Below are 13,344 nucleotides of genomic sequence, written 5' to 3'. Positions count from 1 at the left end.
AAGAAGGTTATTTTTTCTGTGTGGTCAGAAGTCATTCTACAGTGAGGCTGTCAGGAATATAATTTTATTTCTAGCAGACATCTGTTTATCTAAATTTTAGCAAAAAATCTTTATAGCAGGCATCCACTTATCTAGAATCCAAGTATCCAGAAATTTGAAATAAGCAGATTTCCTCTTCACTGCTCATCCCCACGCCCTTTATAATAAGGTCAGGGCAAGGTTTGTAGATAAGTAAGACGAATAGAAGAGGACTGAGGACAGGAATCCAAGGTTTGTTACATTTAGATAAGATATGTGGCCTGATTTTGGGGTGTATGGAAAGAAGACCTAAAAGTGAGGAAACCAGACCATCTAGAGGTCCAAATTGTGCCAGTCATTGCCAGAATTATACCCATTGTTAACATGTAGTCATGTAGTACTGCCCAGGGATTCCCTGTTAGTGGAAGTGAGCATGCAGGTAATATGGACGTAGGGGACCCACCAGCAGCAAGTGTGGGAACTCAGTGATGTGAAGCATAGGTAAGGAAGGGAAATCTAGTTGCTTTAACGGCCAGCATGTTGTTATTATGAGGACTGCACACTCTTTGAAGGTGAGGGGCAGGTTTCCATGGTTTCTGTGGCCTCCTTAATACCTTGTGTGGTGCATGATAGGCACTCAACACATTGCTGTTAATTGAGAAAAGAGAGAGCTCAGTTTCTTTTGGGGTGCAATGTGAGATGGTAGATTTATTCAGAAACTGGATGTGAAGGAAGTTGGGATATAGGACACAAAGAAGAAAATTGGGCTCTGGCCGATAGGGTATTAAATCATCAGGTTATAGGGGGTACCATTGGTTTATTCATCCAACAGCTATTTATTGAACATCTACTCTGCATCATGTGTCACACTAGATGTTTACAGAGTAATGAACAATACAGATGGGGTTTCCTTGGTAGCACATAGGTTCTATCAGGAATACTTGTATTCTACAAATAATCAACCATTAGTGATACATGCTTAGAAGACATGTGCATTGCTATGAAAATGTGCAGTCGTGATGCTTGAATGGGGTGTGAGCAGAAAGGCTTCCTCAAATAATATTTACTCTGGTTCCTGAAAGACAGTAATACTTAGGTGAAGAGGTGGTCTGCGCGGGCAGAGGGATTACCATGTGCAAAGGTACTGAGGTGGGCAGGAACTTTGCTTTTGTGACAGACTGAGAGAAGTCAGTGTGGCCACAGAGTGATGGCAGAAAATAGCGTGAAGCAAAGCTGAAGAGATGGACAGGAAGGGGATTATGCAGAACCACCCAAGCAATTTAAGGCCATGTGTTGTCATAAGGCCACATTGTGTTAATGAATTTTCTTGGGCTTGCAAGCCACAGGCAACATTCTCACTGGCTGAAAAGGAGAAAAGGGAGTTATTGGAAGTGTGACCCTGGGTTGGCTTATAGATGGAAGGAAAGCTGAACAGCCCAGCATTGTTCAGGGTGGAGACTGAGCAGCTCCAGAGAGCTTATTAGCAGCAGGATGTTGTATGGCTAGTATTGCCCTTAAACTTGAGTAAAAGCTACCCATGTTATAGGGCATATCCCTTGGAAGGTCCTCCTTTGCCCTTTTTCCAGTGATTCCTTGGATCCAGGGAACAAGGCATTCTCAGGACAAAGGGTAAATGACCACCTAGAGTTCATGTTCACCCATCTAGACCATAACCTGAGTATCTGGGATTTGGGACTTTCCTGCCCTAAAGGTCCATAAGCCTGCTTTTGGGATATATGTAGAACTTTTTCCTCCAAGTGTAGAACCCTCTAGCAGAAGGAAAATCCTAGAAATCGCCAGTTTAGGGGCTGATGGTTGGAGATAGGACATGCAGGCTGAGGTGAAGTCTCATTGTCTAATGCACTGTTTGGTGCATGGTAGGTACTCAGTACATTTTTGATCAATGCAAAAACAAGGACTAAGAAAAAATATACTGAAATGCATATAATGTCCTTGCAGGCTCAGATGGGGCAGCAGACAGAAATAGAAAGAGGGCGTTTGCCTCAGAACTTTCAGGAATGTGAAAATTCTAAATTTGATCTAGCCTTCCAGATCACTATAAAGGGTGAAGGACAGAATACATTTTACTTAATGGGTTTTTAGCTTTGATTTATAACTTTTGAATATTTAGACATGTAGTATGTGGGCCTCCATTTGTACTTCTTACCCTGGGTCCAACCAGGATATTTTAGGGATAGGTTTGGTTGTGGGCCTTTTCTAGAGCCCTTATATTGGGATAGACTCAGGAACTAATTATGGTCTGTATGCCTCTTTACTAAGGTTTCAGGTTCCCAGAAAAGAAATCAGCTGAGGGCAGGGCAACATGGAATAGACATGAAGATTAGGAGAAAACTGGGGGCTGAACAGCTATTGCTATGGCTGTGTGTTTTATGCGTTTGTTTATTTAAGAGAGAGAGAGAGCAAGCGTGAGTGGGGGGAAGGGCAAAGGAGGAGGGAGAAGCAGGCTCCCACTGAGCAGGGAGCCCAACGTGGGGCTCAACCCAGGACACTGGGATCATGACGTGAGCCGAAGGCAGATGCTTAACTGAGCCACCTAGGCACCCCTGTTTTATGAGTTTTAAATTTTATTCTAAGACCAGTAGAAACCACTGAAAAAGTTTTAAGCAGGAGAATGGCATGGTTGGATCTGATTTGAGAAGGTATTTCACTGGCTTCTGAGTGGGGAATGATCTGGAAGGGACCAACGGTGGATGTTTGAGACCACTAGGAAGTTGAGCCAGTGGGAGGTAATGTTGGTTTGGACAAAAGACTTGGATGGTGATTTGGACATGAAAAGAAGTAGACAGAGAGATGTTCAGAAGGAGAATCAATACTGAACTTATGAATCATTATTGTAGTGAAGAAGATAGCAAATGTTAAGGATTAACTCTAAATTTCTGGCTTTGGAAAGATTGACCCAGTGATAAGGACAGCTGCGTTTTATTTTGGATTTACTCCAGCTAGAATTTTGTTTTCACCATTTCAGCCAAACTGCCCTTATAAGGGTCGCTAGTGATTTCCATATGGTCAGATCCAATGATTAATTCTCATCCCTTGTTCTACCCTCCTGTTCTAAGAGTTGGACAGAGCTGGTCATTCTCCTCTTGAAACACTTTTCTTGGCTATAGTGGAGCCCTTCATCTCCAGGTTTTTTTTTTTTTTTTTTTTCATTTTACCAAGTGCTCTTTCTCAGCCTCATTTGTTGGATTGTCCTTATCTTTGCAATCTTAAAAGGTTAGAAGGCCTCCAAGGGTTGAGTTCTGGGATCATTTCTTTCTTTATTCCCTAGGTGAGTTCATCTAGTCCTTAGCTTTACAATCTCTTTGCTGACTATTCCTCTTGACCTCTCCCTTGGACCCCATACCTGTAGCTCTCTCTTCTGCTACTTCCACAGTCATGCCACCTCCTCCATGTATGACAACTCCAATTTTCCAGTTGCTCAGGCCAAAAACCTTGAAATCACTCTTGATTCCTTTCATATCCCACATCCAATTTATCAGCAGATCTTGATAACATACTCTTTGAAACATATTCAGAATCCAACTACTTACGACTCTCTATGCAGTTACACCACTGTGAGCAACACCACCTCTCACCTGGATTATTATAGCAGCCTTTGAACTAGAATCTTGCTCTATCCTTGATCCAGTGTAGTCTGCTCCTTATACATATACCTCCATACATGGGGTCCTTCCAAAAAAGAAAAAAGTGAGGTAGTCATCCTCCTGACTTAAAACCTGCCATGGCTTTCCATTCATGCTCTATAAAAGTCAAAATTCTTACTAAGGCCTATTTGGCTTTATATTATTTGGCTTTCTGCTACCTCTCCCCTTATCTCTTACCATCTTTATATCTCTTTGTTAGAGTTGCATGGGCCTTACAGATGTTCCTCAAACACCCAGACGTGCTTCCATTTCAGAATATTTGCAATTCCCACTTTGTCTGCCATATTCCCTCAGATATCTAGATGGCTTTCTCTTTCATGTTTTCAGATCTTTGCTAAAATGCTATTTTATAAGGGAAGCCTTATCTGACCACCGTCTCTCAAATCCCACAGCCATCTTTTCCACCTCATATCACTATCTATCCTCTTACTCTGGTTTATTTTTCGGTACAGGACTTGACACCATCAGGACTATTTGTTTATGACCTGTTTCCCTTTCTTGGAATGTGAGCTTCAAGTTCATTGGGATTTGGTCTCTGTATATTACCCCAGAGCCTTGACTAGTGCTTAGCATAGATGATAGGCTCAGTAAGTTAATGTTGGACAAATGAAAGAAGCTCAGAAAGATACATATCTGACTACAGATGCTTTGAAGAATAAGTATGGATTTTCTTCAGGGGTTGGTGACAGGGATGAAGGAGGATTTTTTGAAATTTCTTTTATCATTTCTCAAGGTCACCCCATTTCTTTTTCCTTTCTAAAATTTTTATCTAGCCCCTTCCCCATAGGAGTTTTACAAATCCTCCTTTGTTTCTCTGATTCTCTTTCATCTATTGCTTATGAAAAGAATTTTAGCTGTAATCTACTGGATCTCTAAGTTTGGACTCTAGAACCTGCAACATTAATATTCCTGGGAACTTGTAAAAATGCCAATTATAAAGCCCAACCCCAGACCAACTGAATAAGAAACTCTGGGGTGGGGCCCAGCAACCTATGGTTTTTCTAGTAGCACCACTCTCCTTTCTATCCATACACCTGTCTGCCCCCTAACAGTCCAGTGGTTCATTGAGAAAGTTTAGAACACTTTCCTTAGAAGGTGTGTGTGTGTGTTGTAAAAGATTGCGAAAAATAAAAATTATTTTTATAACATTACATATCTTTGCATGTCACAGGTTAAGCACATGCAACATTTGGAAACTTTGACAAAGAGCTGCCTTTTCTGTTTCTAAAACTCCTTGTAAGCTCTAGGTGGAGGGGAAGTCCTGGATGCTGGTGCTTGCAGTGGACCTGTTGCTTCAGGCACTGTTGCTCTCTTGGTGCCTCTGGGGAGCATGTGGCACTCTTGCCACCTGGGACTGCTTCCTTCAGGCTTCAGGTTGATTTGCTATTAGCATTATGTTTTCAGTCTCAGATTCTTTTGAGAGTCATAAAAGTGTGTTTTCCCATAAAATTGATATATGTGCCTTCATGGTCCAACTAACCTCTGGGTTAATCGATCAGTTGTCAAGAAAGTGTGTTCTAACAATTTTAGTTAAAGAAGTTTGCTATACAAAACTCTTATTTTATAAAAATGGTACTCAGAGAAAATGAGAAGGAGCCCAATACCAGACTCAAGCCCGGATCTCAATCCCTGATCCCAGGGATCTGGGCACGACCTGAGCAAGCCAAAGGCAGCTGCCCAACCGCTGAGCCACCCAGGTGTCCCTCATTTGATATATAAACTGAAAGAAAAGATTCTTTCATTTTCCATAGGGAGCAAGAGGCCATTTGATCTTGTCACAACTGCAGACCCTGAAACAATTTGGAAATTTTTATTGTTGACATTTTGGTTAATATCCTTCCTCCCCCCACCCCCCCCAATGCATGTGAATATATCAGGAGAATTATCTACTGCATGCTTTTATTTAAACAAATACTGGCCTATCTCATGCATAGTTTATTAAATTCATCTATTATTGAATATCTAGGCCTTTTCCAATTTTCAGTTACGATGAACAAAATTGTTTATATGCCCTTGGTATGTATGTGATTAATGATATAAGGAGGTGAAATTGCTAAGTCAAAGTTTACATATGCATTTAAATTTTTGTTTTGTTTTTTTTTGCATTTAAATTTTTGATAAATTGGGACACCTGGGTGGCTTAGCAGTTAAGCATCTGCCTTTGGCTCAGGGCATGATCCTGGAGTCCCAGGATTGAGTCCCACGTCAGGCTCATGGAGCCTGCTTCTCCCTCTGCCTATGTCTCTGCCTCTCTCTCTGTGTCTCTCATAAATAAATAAATAAAATCTTAAATTTTTTTAAAAAAATAAATTGGTGCATTTACTTTCAGAATGAAAACTCTGCCAGTTGGAGAACTAAAATATGATTGGTTATTATTTAAAGTTTGCATTTATTTGATTAATGATGGTGTTGAACATCTTGTTATCTATTTATCAGCCACTGAAAATTTTTATACATGTTTATACTTCCTGTCTTTTTTTATTGGAATATTTATCTTAATTATATTGATCATATATATGTATATGATACATGTGATTAAGTTATATGTGGTAAAGCATATTAACCATATATGGTAAAGCATATTAAATATAGTAGTAAAGCATATTAACTGTTCATCACGTATGTTGCACAACTTTTTTCCCCAAATGCCATTTTCCTTTGTGTTTATTTATTTATTATTAATTTTTAAAAAAGATTTTATTTATTTATTCATGAGAGACACAGAGAGAGAGAGAGAGAGAGAGAGGCAGAGACATAGGCAGAGGGAGAAGCAGGCTCCATGCAGGGAGCCTGATATGGGACTCAATCCTAGAACTCTAGGATCATGCCCTGAGCTGAAGGCAGATGCTTAACCACTGAATCACCCAGGCATCTCTCCTTTGTATTTGTTTAAAGGTATCTTAAAAGATTTTCTTGCCATGAAAATTTTCGTGTTTTTCAAATCTGACAATCCTTCATTGTGAACTCTGCCTTTGCTCTCATGCTTAGGAAGAAGTTTTTTCCATCTTATTTAATTCTCTTTTTATTGCCAGAGACAATTATTTCATTTTCTTTTTATTGCCAAATTCAGGGGAAGATAGAAAATTCTCCCCTTGAAGTTTCTAAGGGAAACTGTATCGTGTGCAAATAATTTTTTCTCCTTGCAAATTAAAAAAATTCTTTTAATTTTTATTGGTTTAATTATTTAGTTACTACATATAGAAAAGTTTAAAATAATAGTGGGTATCCCAGGTATGCTTGTTTTATTTCTGCTTACAGGAGCTGGATAATGCAAAATATTTTAGAAGCAATCTTTGCATATCATCATTTTGTATTATTTCCTTCTATAAAACTTTCATATTATTAATTTATGTTCAACTCATAGGTTATTAATGCCTGTTTATTCTTAGTTGCTTCCTCTTTTCCTTTCTCATATTTATATGTTCACTTTTTTTCCTCATGCAAAACTGTACATAGTATTCAGTATTCTCTAATAGTAATATTTTCCTCTTCAGGATAAGTCTTTGATTATTTTCTCTCTCTGATATGATAATAAGTCATCTAATTTGGAATATTTTATAAATATAAAAACAAATCTTTGATTTTTAAATGCCAAATTATCAATACAAATAATAAATCAAATGGAAACAAACTTCCTATGGTAGTTAGTATCCATAGATTTTCCTGGACAGCTTTTGCTTTTATGTAAAGAGATGTGTCAGGATGCTTTGCTATGTTTTTTTCTGCCTGAAATATACCCCCGACTTGCCTACTGACTTTTTTCTTCCCAACTCCCTAGTTCAGTAGCACCATGTTTGCCTTTTCTTTAGACTCTGACTTTTGCAACTTTAGAAATGTGACTACCAATTTGTGCTTGCCTGGATTGCAAATTTTAAAGGTTAAAGTATACACGTAAAACTCCAGGAGGATCATGTCTATTTTTAATATAACCTGAATATGTTCTTAATCAGAAATTATTTTTTGTAGTTCATTTTGTTTGACATGGTCTCTGATGTTATTGCTGATATTTATATTCCATGGGCTCATTAATGAAAGTCAGACATATTTGAAATAGTATCTGGAAGAAATTGATGAACAAATCAGGAAGATTTGGAGCTGCTAATGGAATCTCTTCGTCTATGTTTCTTTCTCCACATTTAGATTTAGTTATAGTATTAGTTGTGCTAAGATTTCTCGATGAACTTTCAAACATCCCTTGTTTTACCTTTTGCAATTCATTTTTCCTCTATTTTGTATTTTTCCTTCACTTTTGGTATTTTCTTTCTTGCTAGTATATTGGAGTTTTGCAATTTGCATGACATTATTTTCTGTAAATATTCATTCCATATGCCTCTTTTCATGACAGACTGTACTTCAGAGCTCCAGTCTTACCTCTGAAAACAATAATGAAAGTGATGCTTTTCAAAATGTAGCTTGCCAAATATGGCTGAATCTTTTTAGCTGTGTGTGGGTTAGCAGAGCCTACACTGATGTGTAGTTGAAACTTAAATACATTTGTTCCCCTAAATAGGTCAACTAAAAAAAAAAAAAAAAAAGCAAAACCCCAAACACAAGTCTTTCTTTCTCCCTTTTGATGTTTCTACTGTTACCAGGACAGGTTTAGAAAGGGCCATACATTTCCTGTCCAGGCTGGAGTGTAGGAGTGAAACTCTGAGGTTTCATTAACTTATTCCAACAAGCCTTTTTGTGCAGCTTTCTCAAGTGCTAGTGTCTTTTGAGAGTTGGGTCCAGGGAACACCGAACTCTGCACCTGAAATCTCCTGCCCTGTCCACTTGGCTTGGCTTTATTGGTCCCGAGGCCACCATCATTTGTTTAGACTATATAGGCCATGAATGCACCATGGAGTCTTAGAGAATACCAAATTCAAACTATGAATATAATTCCTATGTGTTAATTCTGTAGAAGTATTTGCATTATAGTTCAGGTTCCAGGACTTTAATAATTACATAGTTTTTGGTTTAGTTTGTTGGAAAAAAGTTTTGATACTTATTATTTATAGCAAACAAATTGGAAAATTTCCATTATAATTTTCCATTTATATTCATGTATTAGTAAAGACACAAAAATTTTCACTCTGGGCTCATCTGTTTTCTACTATAGTTACTATTTGATCAGGGAAATTCAGAAGAATGAACCATTATATAAACATCAAGAAAAGAAGTTGGAATATGTTCTCTCTTATTGGTTGTCTGAAATAAAGGAAATACAGAGGGGCAACCTCTAAAAGTCATTAACAAAATAATTTTTCTTGAAGTCTAGTTTCATTTTTCCATCATCAAATGAGGTGTGGAACACCTCGTTTACAAATGATTTACTTTCTTAAAGCATTTAGTATATAATTAACATCTAATTACTTTTGTCTTTTAAAGGGGAAATTTTACTTTTGCATTTCTCTTCTAGTATACAGAGAGTTCTGTGTTCAAAATGATAAATGATAACTCCAAGGTTCATTTTTTCCTTCCTTCCTTCCTTCCTTCCTTCCTTCCTTCCTTCCTTCCTTCTGTCCATCTTTCTTCCCCCCTCTATTCTTCAGTTTCCTTCATCCTCGTCATCTTTTTTTTTTTTTTTTTTTAACCTTTCTACTTTATTTCTCTGCAGTCACCATTCTTCAGTCTACTGTCTTCAACCTATAGTCATCCCAAGTAGGATCTGGTATGGAATCTTTCTGCTACCTTTTATTGAAATCTATTTCTTCCCTTCTCTTTCTTTTCTTTAACCCTGGTACATGGCAATTACTAAACCTAGAAATTCTTCATAAAACAAATATTGCTAATCATTGATATTGGTTAACTGGACAAAAGATTAACACTCCATTATTTAAAGAACTTTGAAATACATCTTTGCTTTAAAAATATGTCCTTTACTATGAACTTTTGTATGAGTGGCTTTTATTTAGGGATGTAATAAAATGAAGGGTGTTCTCAGTAGTAGTGTTTAAGAAGATATTGTTGAGCATTAATGCCTACCCATTATCTAATTTGTTACCTAGCAAGAGTGTGAGGCAACTGGTTAATTCTGAAGAGAGAAAGAAGTTCAGACATGATTGCGTGCAGCCTCAGAACAAATGTGATGAAGGCAAAACTAGAAGGATTACAGGGCAAAATAAGGACACTGGGAGGCTGGGAAAGTGGGATCAAAATTTTTATGTGAGGGGATTCCTCAAAATAAAGCATATCAAAATAAAACCAAGTAATGGAAGACATGTGCTATCTTTCAAATTTTGCCAGGGCAGACTCAGCCTGACTCACACTCAAACTTCTGACTTATAAAACATGCCCTTTGACCAGTGACCACTCACTTAAGACATAAAACAGCTGGATCTTGTTTTGGAAGTTTGGTGACCTGGGAATTTTAAATGATAAATGCTAAACAAAGCTTACCATAAAATAAATAAGATGCATCTTAATTTAGCCTGCAAATATTTAAGTCAATGGACTCTAATAAGCTCTCTGCCTAAGCTTGATAAGTTCTTGGGAAATTGATATAAGTTCAACAGAGAAACATGGTTGGGTCATTCAAGACTCTAGCTTATTGGTCTTCATGATTATAAAACTTTGTAAAAGATTAATTCTTTTTTAGGGTGACAAAATTAAAAGATTTACATGACAGTGATTTTTCAGTATTTGCATATAAATATGGAAAATTGCTATAAGAGGAAATGGAGATAAAAAACTTAACATACAGTATATAATTTATCCTTTCTAGGTAAATATGCAGATGCAAGGTTTCTAATGTGCACCATTCTGGCATCTTGTCTCATATGTGCAACATAAAACTCCGTATGAAAAAGATCCAGCAAAGTATTGGTTGTAATTCATGGTGCCTTTTTCCTACAATGAAAGAAGACAAAAATTCTTTGAAGTATGTGGTGGTTAGGCTTCCCGTATTTGCTTGAAACATTGTTGTCTCATTCTCCTTTCCCCTTCTATCTAATCAGTTAATTTCTGGCAGTTCTCTGTGCTTTGTCACACACATTCCTTTCTTTCCTTCTCCATTGCTGTTCCCTGTTTAGGCCAATTACTCCTTCATTTGCATCTCCTTTGGGAATTGTTGCAAGTGGATCTCCCCATCCAGGCTCTCCTGGTGTTGTGCATCTTAGTTAAAACATAATATTTTCATTCCCTTCAGCCATTCTGGTGTGAAATGGTATCTCATTGTGATTTTAACTTGTGTTTCTTGAATGATTAGTGAGATTGAACACCTTTTTGTGGTTAGTGGACATTTGCATATCCTGTTTGTGAAATGCCTGTGAAATCTCTTGCCCATTTTTCTATTAGGTTATCTGTCTTATTCTTATTAATTTTCAAGAACTTTTTGTGTATTATAGATACAAGCCCTTTGTTGATTGTATGTGTGGTGTGGGATTTCTACCTGTCTGTGGTATGTTTTCACTTTCTTTGTGATGCTTTTTATAAAGAAAATTTACTAATTAAAAAAAAAAGAAAATTTACTAATTTTAATATTGCCCAATTAGTCAGTCTTTTCCTTCACTATATCTTATGTCCTATTTTATGACACAAAAGTCATAAAAATAATATCCTATGTTATCTCTTTGACACTTTATTGTGATTTTTTACATTTAAGTGCATAATCTTTCTGGAATTGATTATTGTGTGTGGTGTGACTTAGGAGTTGGTTACACTTTTTTTCCACTATATCAGCTTGCTAGAAATATCAAGCACTATACCATTCATAAAAAAAGATTATGACTATATCAGATAGCCACTATTCATGAAAAAGGCTTTGTGTACTGTGCTACAGAGCCAACTTGGTCATTCATCAAGTTTCCATATATGTGTGCATCTACTTTGTGACTCTGTTCTGTTCCATTGGTCTACTTGTCAAAACTTTGCCCAAACCATGTGTTCTTGCTGATTTTCTTAAAAAGAAAAAATATATACTTTTCTGGATTTATATCAAAACACAAGGGTAGTGAAGTATATAACATTTTATATATATATATATATCCCATTTATTGAGGCATAATTCACATACAGTAAAACTCACTCTTCTTAGGTGTACAGTTCTGAGACTTTTGACAAATGCATACAGCCATATATCCATCAACAAATCAAGCTATAGAACATTTCCAACACCCTCAAAGTTCCTTTAGTCCCTTATAGCCAATCATTTTCCCTCCTCTCAGCCCTTGGCAAGCTTTGGTCTGTTTTCTGTTCCTATAGTTTTCATTCTTTCAGCAGTAGCTTTTGAAGAGAAGCAGATATTTTTAATTGGACTAAGCATGATTTATCAACTTTTCTTTATGGATCTTCCTTTTAGTGTTATATCTAAGGATTCTGTCTGATGTCATAAAATTTTTATCCTGCTCTGTAATTTTAGGTTTTACATTTAAGTCTATGATTGATCTATTTGAGTTAATTTTTGTACAAGATGTGAAATGTGAGTCAAAGTTTGTTTTTTGTTTTTGTTTTTGTGTGTGTGAATATTCAATATCCAATTATATATGGACTTTCCAAGTTACCATCTGTGGAAAAACTTTCCTTTCTTCATTGAATTGCCTTTGGGCCTTTATAAAAAATCAACAGGCCATATCTAGGTTTTTTCTGTATTTGTGCTTCCACATGCCTTTTAAAATCAACTTGTCAGTTTGTATAAAAATATCCTGCTGTGATTTGATTAGAATTCCATTGACCATAAAGCTGAGGGTCCACTTCTGGATTCTCTATTCTGTTCCATTGATCTACGTGTCTGTTTTTGTGCCAGTACCACACTGTTTTGATGACCACAGCTTTGTAGTACAACCTGAAATCTGGCATTGTGATGCCCCCAGCTATGGTTTTCTTTTGGTCAACTAATATTTGATAAAGGAGGAAAGACTATCCACTGGAAAAAAGACAGTCTCTTCAATAAATGGTGCTGGGAAAATTGGACATCCACATGTAGAAGAATGAAACTAGACCACTCTCTTTCACCATACACAAAGATAAACTCAAAATGGATGAAAGATCTAAATGTGAGACAAGATTCCATCAAAATCCTAGAGGAGAACACAGGCAACACCCTTTTTGAACTTGGCCACAGTAACTTCTTGCAAGATACAACTACGAAGGCAAAAGAAACAAAAGCAAAAATGAACTATTGGGACTTCATCAAGATAAGAAGCTTTTGCACAGCAAAGGATACAGTCAACAAAACTAAAAGACAACCTACAGAATGGGAGAAGATATTTGCAAGTGACCTATCAGATAAAGGGCTAGTTTCCAAGATCTATAAAGAACTTCTTAAACTCAACAGCAAAGAAACAAACAATCCAATCATGAAATGGGCAAAAGACATGAACAGAAATCTCACAGAGGAAGACATAGACATGGCCAACAAGCACATGAGAAAATGCTCTGCATCACTTGCCATCAGGGAAATACAAATCAAAACCACAATGAGATACCACCTCACACCAGTGAGAACGGGGAAAATTAACAAGGCAGGAAACCACAGATGTTGGAGAGGATGCGGAGAAAAGGGAACCCTCTTACACTGTTGGTGGGAATGTGAACTGGTGCAGCCACTCAGGAAAACTGTGTGGAGGTTCCTCAAAGAATTAAAAATAGACCTGCCCTACGACCCAGCAATTGCACTGCTGGGGATTTACCCCAAAGATACAGATGCAGTGAAACGCTGGGACACCTGCACCCTGATGTT

General features: G+C 37.1%; 1 long non-coding RNA gene across 12 annotated transcripts in view; it reads right to left on the bottom strand.

Moving 5' to 3' along the window:
• The window catches only part of LOC140636763 (uncharacterized), a 108,508-nt gene that overhangs the window by 36,468 nt on the left and 58,696 nt on the right, over nucleotides 1-13,344 (bottom strand). For 8 of the 12 annotated variants that reach the window (XR_012033983.1, XR_012033979.1, XR_012033978.1 and 5 more), the window contains one exon: nucleotides 3,615-3,708. This is a non-coding gene — a long non-coding RNA (uncharacterized lncRNA). Of the gene's footprint in view, nucleotides 1-3,614; nucleotides 3,709-7,887; nucleotides 8,057-10,366; nucleotides 10,515-13,344 lie in introns of all 12 variants that reach the window. The other 4 variants (XR_012033980.1, XR_012033976.1, XR_012033981.1 and 1 more) reach the window with 2 other exon arrangements.

The sequence above is a fragment of the Canis lupus genome, chromosome 7, assembly GCF_048164855.1.
Source record: "Canis lupus baileyi chromosome 7, mCanLup2.hap1, whole genome shotgun sequence".
NCBI lineage: Eukaryota > Metazoa > Chordata > Mammalia > Carnivora > Canidae > Canis > Canis lupus.
The sequence above is the reverse complement of the archived record's forward strand: the minus strand, read 5'-3'. Positions and strand labels throughout refer to the sequence as shown.